The sequence below is a fragment of the Myxocyprinus asiaticus genome, chromosome 23 (assembly GCF_019703515.2).
Source record: "Myxocyprinus asiaticus isolate MX2 ecotype Aquarium Trade chromosome 23, UBuf_Myxa_2, whole genome shotgun sequence".
Lineage (NCBI taxonomy): Eukaryota > Metazoa > Chordata > Actinopteri > Cypriniformes > Catostomidae > Myxocyprinus > Myxocyprinus asiaticus.
Window position 1 is genome coordinate 12,192,576 of NC_059366.1, and position 16,416 is coordinate 12,208,991.

The following is a 16,416-nucleotide window of genomic DNA, read 5'->3' on the forward strand; positions in this document are numbered from 1 at the left end:
TCCTCATTCTACAAAAGTTAAGCTCAATGGACAGCATTAGGGCTGTCACTATCGATTATTTTGGTAATCGCATAATCTAACAATTTTTCTGACGATTAATCGAGTAATCTGAAAAATTATTTAATAACTCAGATTGCCTAAAGTTGTCGAGGTAAAGTCACATTTGGCTAAAATGCATTAATTAGTCTAAGTTTTGAAGTATTTGTTACTGAATAACAACAACAAAACAATTGTGCAAACAATATCTAAAGCCAACAGACACCCAAAGATCTATAATATAAAAAGATGTATATTCAAGCTGACAGAGATTGGTTTCTCCAGGTGTGCCCAACTTTATAAATGCAAGATCTACTCTTTTCTTGAACTAGTTCAACATGATCTACCCGTTTTAGTTTAGAACTCAAATATGGGAAAATGGGCCATGGAAATAAAATATTGTATCTTTTCAGAAACAATGTCTTCCCACCAATCTTGTTTATTGAGTATAAGTTATATATGTAGTTAAAACTATTTTACAGAGATATAAAAGCCATTTTATAAAAAATTTTTTTAAATATGTGTGTGCTACATGCAGATTGCAAAAGCTTGTCGATTGCCATGTACCGTGTAAAATGCCCTTAAGCATCTCAGCAATCAGTTCCTTACTGATTAAAAACGTAATAATTTTACATGTGGAGATAGCCATTTCTCCCTCAGGTTAGCCAAAGTTTTATATTGACGCACAGCTGTGTCTTTAACAGCAGAATCACGTTGAGCTTTGACTGACTGCATACAGACAGACCTGCGGTTTTATTCATTAAATAAAGTTCTCTGGATTCCCACATTGAGTTTTACCTGTAATACTGGTCATAAACTATCAAATATTTATCGGAATTGGGGCATTACAATCTATTTTTTAAACAATCATCACAAAATCTAATTTACATGAGAAGAAAGAACGCATTACATTCAAATGGTAATTAAATTACACAGAACAGAACTCTAACGATAATTTGCTGAAAATAATCTTCTTAGGTCGTCTGGATTCAGTCAGATTTATTGAACAGAATGTGTTTGTGCATCCGTAACTACGTGTAACTTTAATCAAGTCCAATGGACATCTTTTTCATTACAATATTTTATGTTGCTTCATAAAAGCCAATATTGCAAAACGACATTGTAGATAAATGCTGTAGGTTTAGAGTGCATTCAAATATGTTTTTTGCTGAGTTCGGCGTGTCCCATGTACCGATGAAGGGCTCAACTTCTCTTGCACATGGACATGCAGCACCGCAGTCGCATGCAGATGAGCTTACCGGGTGTTTGTGTGTCCGGTGGGTTTGTGAAAACTGGATGTCATCTTTTCAAGTACTATTGTATTGCTGAAGTATTTTTTTTAGGTCCTGCATTGTTTTTCAAATATAAAGTGAAGCGCTGTCACACATCTGACACCTCTTGTCTTTATTTGTGTTCGCACCCTTGTCCGTGGACTGCGTCACTTCCACCTTATTTTCGATTTGTCGATTCTGCAATTTTGTAATCGAAGAATTTTTTGAATCAAGTAATCAAATTAAATCGTGACAGCCCTAGACAGCATTTGTGGCATAACGTTGATTACCACAAAAACAATTTTTTAATCTGGGTTACAGTGAGGCACTTACAATGGAAGTGAATGGGGCCAATCAGTAAACATTAAAATACACACGGTTTCAAAAGAATAGCCACAAGACGCAAGCATTATACACCATAACATGATATGAGTGCGATAAAATCACTCACTAACCTTTTCTGTGTAAAGTTACAGCCAATTTTACAATTTTGTTGTAATGACGACGCAACACATAACCCCTAAAACGACTGTAAAGACAACTTTACAGCTCAAATAATACACACATTTTAACAAGAATTAATGCAAGTGCATTTATAAAATTATAAGTTTTACATTGCCTTTAAACCCTCCAAAAATTGGCCCCATTCACTTCCATTGCAAGTGCTTCACTGTAACCTCAATTTTTGTTTTTGTTTTTAAAGAAGAGGGACGAGTCGAAATTATTATTTTTTCATTATGCCACAAATACTGTTGATTAAGCTTAACTTGTACTGAACCCAAATTATTCCTTTAAACATTCCTGTGTTGTGACAAATGGATTTTTAAATGTAAAAATATTCCATGTTGTTGCTCAATTAATATGTGAGGGATAATGTCCAGTCTTGTGTCAACCTGAAGGGGATTATTTTGCATTAATGACCGTCTGACTGTACATTATCCCACTTATTACATGGCTACTTAGCAAAATGTAAAATGAACTAAGTAAATGAACACAAATAAAAGAGGCATGGGATGGCGACAAGAGAAGAGACAGAATTATGGGACCAGGCATTCTTCTCAGTCTCTTTCCTCTCCCTGCGCTTGTTTTTCTTGCCCCTGTGAGGCAGGAAATCAGTGTGTGAGGGAATGTGGTAATGATGTGGTTTTGATGTGACTGATTTATGGGACAGAGGTGCTGCTCCTCTCTGTATCACTGACCCATACACCTCCATTTCAAAAGAGCAGGACTGCCGTCCCTCCGCCTCTCCATCACATTGCTCAGTAAGGCGACGTCGTTAACAACACAGACCCCCCCACCCACCCCACCACCAAAACACTCTCTTTAAAACATCTCCCCTTCCAGCAATCTCCATCTGATCTCCTTGAGTGAGGGTTGTTATGGGTTTGTTCCATGTAACAAGCCACATCTTGGCAAAACCATCATCCGCATTACTCTAAAAGGAATGTTCCATGTTCAATACACGTTATAGGAATGCTGTTCCTAATTGGTATGACTTTCTTCTATGACACAAAAGGAGATGTTAGGCAAGCAATGAATGCAATGGAGACTGAGGCTATTATTCCTTAACATTTAAGAAAGTCATAATGGTTTGGAACAACATGAAGATAAGTAAATTACTAATAATTAAAAAAAATTTGGGGGAACTTTCCCATTAATCTATACTGACAGCAGGGTATTCCTCTGGGTGAAGCTTGCTCCATGTAAACAGAACTTAGTTACAGATAGTTATGTCACACGCCCAATTTTGGAGATTCCGCCCCCATTCGAGATCTCCGGCCTACAGCTATACCTACTAGGGTTTACCGGCTTTTGGATAGAGCTTTGAACTGACAGGGTACTAAGTGATTTAATCTCACTAGCCTCATGCTCACACATATAATGTGTGAAGTGGCCATATTTGAGTGTGTATTTTAATGTTTATTGCCTGGCCCTGTGTACATCCTATGTAAGTGCCTTACTTTGATTGTGATTTTTCCTTTATTTATTTTTTAAGAGACAAGTCAAAATTATTTTCTGTGATAATCAACATAATGCCACAAATGCTGTTGATAGAGCTCAAATTGTATTGAACCCAAAACGTTCCTACAATATTTGTGTTTGTGTGTGTGTATATATCCATGATGTGTAAGTAGGCTTGAATATAGCAGGTGAAATTGGCAGCATTGTCCCTCACATCCTGATCTTCATCCTGTAATAATGTAAACAGATTCCTTCATAATGCCACAGTGTGTGTGATACCTGAAACACACACACACACACACACACACACAAAAACACAACTTAAGCTTAATCACATCATGAAATCAAAATGGTTTTGGTCCATGTCTTTTAGCCAGTTATATAGTGTACTCTGTTGACAAAATACATTTTAAAAGATATAAGCATTTAAAATGTTCAGTCTTTCTCTTCAAGGAAAACAGACCCCATATATTGATGACTCATCATGCACTGGGGCGTATCCACATTTTTGTCCAATAAAATGCCCTCTAGAATGGGAATGTCCCTTCCCCTTAAAGGGATAGTTCACCCAAAAAGAATAATTTTCTCATAATTTACTCACCATCATGCCGTCTCAAACTCTATGACTTTATTTCATTTGTGGAACACAACTGAGGATTTTTTTAAGGATATATGAGGTGCTTTTGTACATGCAATCCAAATCAATGGGGCCCACAACTTTCAAGCACCAAAAAGAACATAAGGACAGCATAAAGGTAATCCATCCAACTTGAGTGGTTTAATCCACATCTTCTGAAGTGATACGTTCTCTTTGGGTCTCTCTCGTCAAGCACGTGAAAGTGTGTAAATGAGCTTCTCAACAAGGAGACTGCAGATGTCAGGATTTATAGAGAATTCTCACCCCTAAGTGATTGCATTGCTTTAGATGACATGGATTAAACCACTCATATGGATCACTTTTGTGTTGCTTTTATGTCCTTTTTGGAGCTTGAAACTTATGGACCCCATTGACTTGCATTTTATGAACAAACAAATATCAAATATTGTTCCAAAATAATCTTAATTTGTGTCCTGCAGAAGAAACAAATCCATCCGAGTTTAAGAAGGCATGAGGGTGATTAAATGATTAGATAATTATAATTTTTGGGAGAATTATCCCTTTAAAGGCTATTGAGCCCTTCGATATATCCCATGCATAGAAAACACAAGAAAGAAAACTCACTCATTTTTATCCACATTGAACACTCATCCAGAGGCAATGCTGGCGCTGTCAGTAAGGTGGGGACGGCTTTCACCAGCACCTCTGCTGACAACAGTCTGACCACTGCAGGTTGCTCCTCACCGCAGCCCTGCAGGACCAGTGCCCCCCATCGATTCAAGCAGGATACTACAGCCTCACTGAGTTCCTGCTGCACAAACACACACACAAGCACGCACGCACACACACACACACACACACACTGTGTTTGTGCCATGGTACAGTGATGGTATTGAGTGGTGATGCCATGATACTTTGATACATACCATGGTACTGAAAGATCAATTTATTCATATACACCATGGTAATTATATACTGTAATACTTTAAAAAATGACGTGCAATTTCCATTACTGTAGTGTCCAAGAGGACACGGATAGAGCAGCATACCAGACAACGTGCATGGGAACTTCAATTCTGTTTAAAAAGCAACACATAATGCACCTCATGAAGTTGGTTGAGATAAAGCTGTAATCTTGGCGAAGAGTGGTTCCTTTGAAGAATCTAAAATATAAGATTGTTTTGATTTGTTTAATATTCTTGACCACTACAAAAATTTCCATGATTCCATTTGTGTTATTTCATAGTTTTAATAATTTTACTATAGATTAAATTGCTGTGACGCCACACAGCAGGCAACAGGGCTTCCGGGTTCTTTTGAGCAGCAGTTTTCAGTGGTGGATATGAGCATCGCTGCGATTTTAATCTGTTAAGCATTACATAAACTAATAATGTTAGTTTAGGTTAATAAAAGTTATTATAAAAGGTATATCGATGGTTTATTGTAAAGATATATAGGTTCTTTTTGAGCTATCAAGGCCTGTATGATTAAGTCTAGTGTGTAACAGTTTGCATGTAACATTAAAATAAAAAGATTATTGAATACACATCCACCATGAATTCACACTTAACACACTTCTAAAGTCTGAGAAATGTGGCATAAAAAAAAAGAAAACTACCATCAGACATGCAATATGTGTCTTTACTGCTTACATTATTGGTCCACATACAGTAAATAATAATATTTGACGTCAATTTCTTCATATTCAATTTTCAAACTTTAGATTGAATGGGTTACTGCTTTCAAAATAAATGCAAGGACATAGATTAGTAAGTATTCCATTACATATAAATAAATAAATATATGTACACTACCATCAAAAGTTTGGGGTCACTTGACTGAAATGTTTTTCATGATCTTAAAAATCATTTGATCTGAAGGCGTATGCTTAAATGTTTGAAATTATTTTTTAGACAAAAATATAATTGTGCCAACATATTATTTAATTATAAAACTAAAATAAAAAAAAGGTTTAAATTGATGATTGGACCGAATAATTAAGAAAAGCAGCCACTAAGTGCCCAACATAGATGGGAACTCCTTCAATACTGTTTAAAAAGCAACCCAGGGTGATACTTCAAGAAGTTGGTTGAGAAAATGTCAAGAGTACATTTCTGCAAATTCTAGGTAAAGGGTGACTACTTTGAAGATGCTAAAATATAACACAGTTTTGATTTATTTAGGATTTTTTTAGTCACAACATAATTCCCATAGTTCCATTTCTATTACTGCATAGTTGTGATGACTTTACTATTATTCTAAAATGTGAAAAAAAAATAAAAATAAATAATAAACAAAAAATGAGTAAGTTACCCTAAACTTTTGAAAGGTAGTGTATGTATGTATATATATATATATATATATATATATATATATATATATATATATATATATATATATATATATATATACACATACACACAGTGCCTTGCAAAAGTATTCAGACCCCTGACCAATTCTCTCATATTACAGAATTACAAAACTTAAAACACTGAAACTCAAAATCAATTATTGTAAGGTGACATTGTTTTTTTGTTGGGAAATATTTTTATGAAAAATAAAAAACTGAAATATCTTGCTTGCATAAGTATTCAACCCCCACACATTAATATTTGGTCGAGCCACCTTTTGCTGCAATAACTGCTTTAAAATTTTTGGGGTACATACCAGCTTTGCACACAGTGACGAAGTGATTTTGGCCCATTCTTTTCGGTAGATTTGCTCCAGGTTGAAAGGTTGGTTGGGTGACACTTGTGGACCACAATTTTCAAATAGTGCCACAGATTCTCAATAGGATTGAGATCAGGACTTTGACTGGACCACTGTAGGACATTTATCTTTTTGTTCTTGAGCCACACAATTTCCTCCCAAGCTTCAGTTTTTTAGTGGACTGAAGCAGGTTCTCTTGCATTATTTCCCTATATTTTGCTCCATCCATTCTTCCTTCAATTCTAACAAGATGCCCAGTCTTTGCTGATGAGAAGCATCCCCACAGCATGATGCTGCCACCACCATACTTCACTGTAGGGATGGTGTGTCTTGAGGCATAGGAAGTGTTAGGTTTGCACCACACATAGTGCTTTGAGTTTTTGCCAAAAAGCTCTATCTTGGTCTCATCTGACCACAAAACCTTCTCCCACATCGCAGCTGGGTCACTCACATGCTTTCTGGCAAACTCCAGACGTGCTTTCAGATGGTACTTTTTGAGTAACAGCTTCTTTCTTGCCACAATGTAGGAACTTTGACTCACTGATCGATATCGTTTAAAAAAAGTGAACGTTTATCACTAACTTTGTACATCTCTGTGTGCCGACATATTTGTGTGATGTCACGCACCTGCATCTCAGCAAAAAAAAAAAAAACTGCAGACACATTTCAAATCTGTTAAGATGCACAATGGACAAAGCAGTGCCCAAAGGTAGAACTTTCTATGGTTTGTGATCATGGAAGGTGTGCTGGGACATTGTCCCGCTGTTAATGGAGAGACCACTCAGGACACCATGGCAGTTAAAGTCGGTGAGTTGTCAACGGTTATCTTGCTAGCTATCTTGCTAGCTAGCTCACGTTTACATACAATATAAACTTGATATTCTAGATAAATAAATAACATGCATATTTGGTTTGGATTGTGAAATGTGCAGGGTGTGTGACATTTGCACCACAGCGGCGTATTAAGGGCGGGTTTTAGGGCAACACTGTGGGTTTTTTGGCCCAATGGTGGAAATGCAGAGCGATATCGGTCTCGAGGTCTGAGGCTACTGGCCCCGGGTGACCAGTTTATGGTGGAAAAGAGGCTAATGATGTTGAGATCCAGGCTCTGTGGGGGGTCATACCATCTGTTTTAGGACTCTTCTGTTTGCAAAGGGAATGTTGAAATCTAAAAAATTATATTTCCTACTGATACACTAAAAGCAGAATATATAAAATAACTGTTTTAAAACAAATGTTTTAGTGAAAAATATAATGCGCCTACGACTTTTGCACAGTACTTGATTATCTTGACATACGTATTTGCTCTAAAATGTCTAAAAATATATATATTATAAATGTTGGTTTTTCACTAAATAAATAGAAGAATGATGTTTAAAATTTTTATTTAAAAATTTTTTTTTTTATATGCACCAACACAACACATACACATAGTGATAAACAGCATTATTACACAGCTCTCTGAAATACTTAACTCTGATAAATTGTGGTATTCTGTGGTCAAATGTTTTTGTATAATGATGCTACTGTATAATTGACTGCTACCCCAGGCCATCCATTTCCGACATAGCTGTGCTAGCTTCATTCATATCATTCCAAGTTCTCTTACTTCTCTCTAAATGAAATACTTTAAACACAAATCTATATTTCATGTACATTTAATTGATTGCAAAGTGGTCCGTTTTTGTCTTTGTCATGATTAACCTGTCAGGGATTATTTTGTGTTAATGATCAGCTGACTATATATTATCCCTTACATAATTGCCTACAAATATTTGTTGCGACATAATTAAAGCATGTAAACTGTTACACAGGGACAATGTTGAACACTGACAAAGCGTTGAACAAATTAATTGAAATGAACAGTTTAAACCGTTTGGCAGAAATTAATCAAACTTCCCAATATTATTATTATTATTATTATTATTATTATTATTATTATTATTATTTTTTAATGATTGTTTCTCATCTCAACAGATAGGCATGAGAAAGATGAGAAAATGTTTGTTTTTTTGTTTAAAAATCAACTCAATTTCTCATGTTTTTTGTTTTTACATTTCTTTTAAAATGAAAATAAATTAAAAAAATAAAAGCAAAGCAAAATGTATATTTTGTTTTTCGATTTCGAAATCAAAATAAGAAAAAACGCAATGTACATGGACCGATTTGTAGTTCCTTTAAATATAACAACATTCTAAACAAATCTGGCATATCAGAAAAGAAAACAACATGCTGACACACTCTAAAATGAGCCCCAGGCCAAGTGTGAAGGGGCTGTTTCTAACATGATCTCAAAACAGGTGTAGCTCAGCATGTGTTGTACAACAGAACACGGCTACCAAAATACACTCAGCAAATGTGCCATTACACAACACTGCAAGTGTCTGACTGCATTACACAATAACACAAACACTGCAAGTCTTACGGCATTGCTTAATCACACTGCCCCTGCTACAAAAGATTTGTATCATGTCACACAAGACAAATAACAATACAGTACTAAGCATTTCACAACACTGAACATGAGGGGAGAGATTGAAAGCGTGAGTGTGGAGTCTTTGTAATGTAATACTGAGGGCCTTTGTTCACGGCACACTGGGATGTGAAGGTGTCTGTTATTCAGGGGCCCCTACAGGCACAGAGGAGCCAAAAACAACAGACTAACTTCACCTGCTGCCATAGTGCACGGCCACATAAACACATATTAGGACTCGTACACAACCTCCAAGCATATATATATATATCCACAAATTATAGGGAACGAACCTATGTAAAGGCATACAAACACACCCACACAATGCACACATACACACTCAATTGAAAGCACAGGTAGCTGTGCCCCTTTAATGTGTAAATCAATCTCCCTCTCGCTTCGCCGTAGGTATGAAAGCAAGATTGATGCATGCAGGGCGGCTGGCGACCACAGGTATGTGTGGTGTCTTTTGTTGTCAAAGCCCACATCTAAAGCCATTACACTTTCTGCTAACAGCGCTAGCCACTCAACAGAGTACCTCTCGCCTCCCAGAGGGATATACCGCCCCTAAACCACTGCTTCAACAGTAAGAAGTTTTGTTAAGGTCTACAGCTTCTGAGAACATGACTGGGGCGTTTTTAGGGTGCAAGTGCAATCTTTTAAGTTTAAATCTGGAATCTATGGAGTTTAAAATGAAGTTCAATACCTATCAAAGTTAAAAACATTTTACTTTCTGTGCTTCTAGCAGTAGTAAATGGAATTGCAAAACCAATAATCGGACGCTGCTACAGTTTGAGGTAGATGTTGAATGATATGGGATTTTCAATGAAAGATGTTGATCTCGAGAGAGCAGTGTGGCTGATATTGCCAATATATTGGCTCAAAACAATTTAATGATAATAAACGGATATATACAAATTTGTTGAAATGAACTGATATTTTAAACAAAAAGTTAAAATAACAAACAAGGCTGTCAGTAGAATTTGAAAGACACCAGGTAGACCAGATTAACAATTCTGTTAATCAGCGAAGCGGACACAGCTATCGGCTATTTGACCGATAACGTCAAAATGGCTAAATATCTGCCGACCAATCACTATTGCGGATATATCAGTCTACCGCTAGTTTGCACAAACAGGTAATCCGGCCCAAAACTCATGCCATTGGCTAAGTCAGAGGCTGACATGTAGGACAGCTCATACAAACAGTGCAAAAGTGTTTACACTCTTCAGGAAACAAGCTATGAATGTCCCGATAACCTGGGATAGTAAAGTATTTTAACATAAAAAAATATAGGCCCCACCTTTAGGATTGACAGTAAATGTAGAAATTGTATGCATCCAGTTTAAGGTTTTGTGAAGAATATAGAAGTGTTGTTAGAGGAGAGCTGCTCAACATGGTTTTATATGGTTCACCTGTGTATAGAGGTCTCAGCCAGTGTGAGTAGATGCTCTAGAACATCCTGACAGCTCAGAGACATCAAACCATCTCTCCAAGGCAGGAGAGAAGACAGAGGGAGGACAGCAAGAACCTGTAAAACCTGCAAGAAACCAAGAGAAGAGAATGCACTGAGAATTTCATGAGAGAGAGAGAGAGAGAGAGAGACATAATAGTGTTGAAGTCTGTCTAAATCAGTGCTTTTCAAGGGTTAAATTTGGATTTTGGAGGTGAGGGAACCCTAAAGCCCTGTAGGGATACAGCGGTCCCCTAGGACTCCATTGTACATTTCCTAGAACACAAACAAACATTTAAATAAATAAATAAATAAATATACCCAAAATAACACAAATAATCCAAATAGATAAATATACAAATAACAGTGACAATTTTACAGTGTGTTGGTCTAATATGATCTTTGCCTTTTATGTGAATGATACCAGATTTTTTCTTCTTAATAAATCAAGCAAAATTGCATATCACTGGATATCAGAAATGGGTGCGCAGCTGGCTGCATATTCCATGATTTATATGGGACAGATAGCAGACATGGATCAAACCAAAACTGAACCGGAGCACACAAGAAATGGAATGGACAGACAAATAAGCTGCCAATTTTCTTTGAATATAAAGGTGCTGGAAGGGCTTTCCCACCCAATTAAACCCCTGGTGCTTCTCAACTGGTGGGTCATGACCCAAAAAAGGGTCACATATCTGTTCTGAGGGTCAAGGATAGCAGGGAAAAACAATGGTAAATTCAAGTAATAAAAAAAAAAAAAGATGCCACAAACCATATATTCATTAGTATACCAAAATAAATAGGGTTATCAACTTTCAACATGGATTTTTTATTTCGTTGTTGATGTCAAAGGCTGTACATCCAATCAAACTCTACGGTATTTTGACACAAATCCATCTGTCACTTGGTAGAAGCTACACAAATTAAAGTTGCATCTCAAAAATTATGCAGGGTCAAAGAAAATTAGATCCAGGCTGAATTAAATTAACTTGCAACGAGGACAAAACTAGAGCAACTGAATTATTGGCAGTGGAGACCATAAAACCATCGAAAGTCAATTTAAGAGACATTTAGAAACCTACCTTAAAGGGATAGTCCACCCAGAAATGAAAATTCTCTCATCATTTACTCACCCTCATGATATCCCAGGTGTGTATGACTTGAGCAGAACACATTTGAAGAAAAATATACAAATATCTTAGCTCAGTAGGTCTGTATTTATCGGTTTCTTTACTCACAATGTGCGTTTGTGTGCTTATCCTGGGTGTCTCAACCGAGTGGAGAACGTGAGATTACATCTGTATCCATGGCAATGCGAATACCTCACACGAGAGACCACTTGGACTCCACCCTCTAGTGAAGCATTGGATTATAGTTAAAATGTACTTACATATTGATATTGTTTCACACCAAAAGTGATTGCATCGCTTTAGAAGACATTAATTTAACAGCTTGTGTTGTATTGATGATGTTTATGCTGACTGTCTGTGGTTTTTGGAGCTTCAAAAGAGAAATCTCCATTCACTTGCATTTTAAGGACCTACTGAGCTAAGATATTTTTCTATTTTTCTTCGAATGTGTTCTGGTTAAGAACGTCATACACACCTGGGATATCATGAGAGTGAGTAAATAATGAGAGAATTTTCATTTTTGGGTGAACTATCCCTTTAATGCCAATGCAGTTCAAAGTATTGATTACAAATTGCAATGTTTGATTTTAAAGAGAATTTAACTTTTTCTACGATAAACAATGTTGGTATTACATGTTTGATGGGTTGTCACTTAATGTCCAATTTAAAATCTGGGACCTGGAGCAAAACCATTTGAGAATCATTGGCCTAGGACATGATTATCTGTCTAAATAGTGAATATTTTCAGTGCTTTAATTTACCAGCCACACCTCTCAACTCATTTTCCTTTCATCCATATGGCCATTCTTTATTCCACCCCCTGTCTGTCAGCAACATTCCTCCCTCCCCATCCATCCATTCATCCCTGCACATAAAGCACATCTGGTTCAGCTCTGGCCCTCGGGTTTCCCCCCAAACACTGGTCTCAGCAGAGCAAGGGAGTTAACGGAAGACTTATTTTTCTTCTGCTCTGCCCCCTGCTGTCTTTGCTTTCCTTTACCGTGACATGCCAGGTAGCTCACAGGGGTTTGTTGACATTCTTTAGACATATTTGGTTGATTATTGTTTCGTTGAGTGCACAAGTGTGTTATTAGAGCATTATATTGGTCTCTTCACAGCTTTCTATGGCCTCTGCTCTTGATTATGTCTCAGACTTTTATATTACGGCACTGCTGTGCCGCTGGCGTGTACACAAAAATTCTCCCTAAGCACATGACGAAACCAGTATGGATTTGCTCTTAAGACTTAAATGAGTATTTTCAGAATGGATTTAGACACCGGAGTTGCAGTTCATTGCACATTTTCTTATTAGAGTAGCTGCCTAAGCCGGCAGAGGAAATTAACCCAACTTTCCTAATTTCTTCCCAGAATGCTTTGGTGGAGCAGTTTACTTGCTATGGAAACCAGGCAGCATCGAGAGCCTGGAGCAGCTTAACAGCAGCACTTTAAATATTAATAGTTGGCCAATAAAACGGCTTTAAGAACACACACACACACACACACACACACTGCAACAGACATAAATAAATACACAGACACGAATAAAAACATGTATCTCCAGACACAAACAAGCACAGCTCCAGAAAAGCCGATTCACGTCAGTTTGAACATTGCTTAGTGATAGGAACAGCAAAACAGGAGAGTAATTAATGGTTGGTTGAGTGCTTATGAGGAACTGAAATCCAATCCCTTCTTCTAAACAGAAACTCGCCTGCCTTTTCACTTTGCAGGGCCAAAGCTCTGAGTTGAAAGTACATGTGTGTGTATTGAGTTTGTGAATGGAAATTAAACGACTATCAGCCATTTCCATTCAGAGATTCGGCTGCGAGTAGCTCTTGTTCAACAAGTTGTCATAACGGTGCAGTTGTTTATTCTGTAAATCAAAGAGAATCCCGTATGAGGACATGTGTCATTTAGACAGCTGGATTCTCTAATCTCAGGATCACAGAGTTCCATAAGTGGATCTCCCCCCAGTAAAAAGAACAATCCAAGTTTTGTCTACCAACCCGCATGAATTTTAATTTGTGACATCCATGATGCTGACAGTGAAGGAAGCGGTTGGATAGAGAGCACCACTGTAACAGAAAATTGTGAGATCTCCAAAGATTATCTGTACTAACAGGTTTCTCATAGTCATGTTGTTCAAAACAACTTGTATGGTTTCTCTTAAGTTTTTGAGGTGTTTTTAAAGTGCTGTAAGTTTATGCAGTGTGTTTCTGTAAAGTTTTTGTAGTATGTCTCATATTGTTTTTGCTGTATATATGTTTTTAAAGTTTTTGCTCGATTTTGTAGTGTGTTTAAGTTTAGCAAAGTTTTCTAAGGTTCTGTAAAGCTTTTGTGGTGTGGATTTTTAAGTTTTAAGAATTTATGTATTGTGGTATTGTAAAGTTTTTGTGGCGTGTTTTCCACAGTTTTGTAAGATTTTGCACAGTGATTCTTTAACTAAGGCTGTCAATTTAATGCATTCATATAGTGTGATTAATTATATAAAAATAATGTGTTACAATATTAACACAATTAATCATGTCCTCTGACCTGTATGTAAATTACATAATGAAAGTACATATTTTCCAACCATTGGAGCTATTCAAGATTGAAGTAACTTTGTGCTTTCGTGTGCCTCGTCAGTAGGGGTCAGTCAGCGCACCTCAACAAACCTCATAAGCAGCGCAGCCACAGAACAAGAGCTGGTCACACACAAGCTCCAGAGATTTGCACAGGACTTGACAGCTGGACGAAGCACCACAGAATGCAGGGGTTTAGAAGTGAGATTTTCAAAGGTTATTTAAATTATTATGTATTAGGCTATTTATACTAAAGTATCTTTATTTGGTGGCCAAAGCAAAGATTGATATAAGCGAGTATTATGATTAATTTGATTAATTAATCAACGTTGTAATTAATTAGATACAAAATTTTAATTGATTTACATCATTATTTTTAACTTGCTTGTCTTTGTTAAGTTTTTGTGGTGTGTTTTGTACATTTTTGCAAAGTTTTTCTAATGTTTTGTAAGTCAAGCCATTTTTGTTTGTTAAGAGCTTTCACAACACAGATAATTTCAAAGCAGCTTTACGGAAAATTATCTTGTAACAGAAAATTAAGCTGCAAGTCATCATTGTGCGGTTTGATGATAAAAAAAAAAAAAAAATGTAGTGATGATAAAATTGCGCTGACATGATCATATTTCTTTCAAGTAAGCACTCTAGCAGCTGCATTTTCAACCAACTGGAGCTTATTTATTGAGCTTGCAAGACATCCACCCAGTAATGCATTAAAATAATCTAGTCTTAAGGTCATTGACGCATGATACAATTTTTCGGCATCAGAAACAGAAAGCATATGCCGAAACATAACAATATTTCTGAGGTGGAATGCTGTTCTAGAAACATTGGAAATGTGATTTTCAAAGGACAGATTTCTATGATATATAACACACAAGTTCTTTACTGTAGAAGACGACATAACAGTACATCCATCAAGAGTCAAATTATAGTCTAGCATTTTATTTTTAGAGGTTTTTGGTCCAATATGTAAAATGTCGTTTACATACACTACCGGTCAAAAGTTTTGAAACACTTACTCATTCTTTATTCTAATAATTTTTCTTCACATTTTAGAATAATAGTAAAGTCATCAAAACTATGGAATAACATAAATGGAACTATGGGAATTATGTTGTGACTAAACAAAATCCAAAATAAATCAAAACTGTGTTATATTTTAGCATCTTCAAAGTAGTCACCCTTTGAATAGAATTTGCAGACATGTACTCTTGACATTTTCTCAACCAACTTCTTGAGGTATCACCCTGGGATGCTTTTTAAACAGTATTGAAGGAGTTCCCATCTATGTTGGGCACTTATTGGCTGCTTTTCTTTATTACTTGGTCCAAGTGATCAATTTCAAAAACTTTTTTTTAAATTAAATTTTAGTTTTATAATGAAATAAATTAATATGGTGGCACAATGATATTTTTGTCTACAAAACTAATTTCAAACATTTAAGCATACGCATTCAGATCAAAAGATTTTTAAGATCATGAGAAACATTTCAGTCAAGTGTTTCAAAACTTTTGACCGGTAGTGTATGCAACCTCGGTTCCCTGAGATGAAGGGAACGAGACTTTGCGTCAGGAAGCTGATGCTATGGGAGTGTCCTTCTATATGACCTAGTTGAAACCTTTCTACGATAACGGTATAAAAATGGGTGCGCAAACACCATTCCTCAGAATTTTCTGACTGAGGGACAAAGAGAGTATCGCTCGCACCTAAAAAAACTCTGAGTCTGTAGTGCGGCCAGCTTATGCAATGTCTCGTTCCCTTCATCTCAGGGAACCGAGGTTACATACGTAACTGAGATGTTCTCTTACGACTCAGTACACTTGACATTGCGTCAGGAAGCTGGCACTATGGGGAACAGAGTCCCATCATGCCGCACTACACGACATAACCTTCCAGAGAGGAAACATGATGCCGCTGTCCCGTGGCACGGCGACCAACATGAGTATGCCGCAAGTGAATGACCCTCATGGTGGGCCAGGAGGGGAACACTCAGAATGGATATATGAACTCTAGTTATATAGTATGAATTAACCCCTTCACGAACCCAGTCGGGAAGGAAGTTTATTTGAAAGCGGTCACTTGACGGCGTCTGGACTGCAAAAAACATTCATCAAGGCGAGATTTTTTAGGTTCCTCTGGAAGAGACCACTCGAGACCGAGCTCTTCGACGGCCCTTGAAAGGACGCGAAACATCTCCTTGTCAGTGGCATGTGCACG

The 16,416-nt window shown here is 36.8% G+C and overlaps 1 pseudogene; it reads right to left on the reverse strand.

Annotated features, from left to right (window-relative positions):
* Positions 1-2,647: 2,647 nt before the first annotated feature.
* Positions 2,648-16,416, reverse strand: part of LOC127414316 (thyroid adenoma-associated protein homolog) — a 145,302-nt pseudogene continuing 131,533 nt past the window's right edge.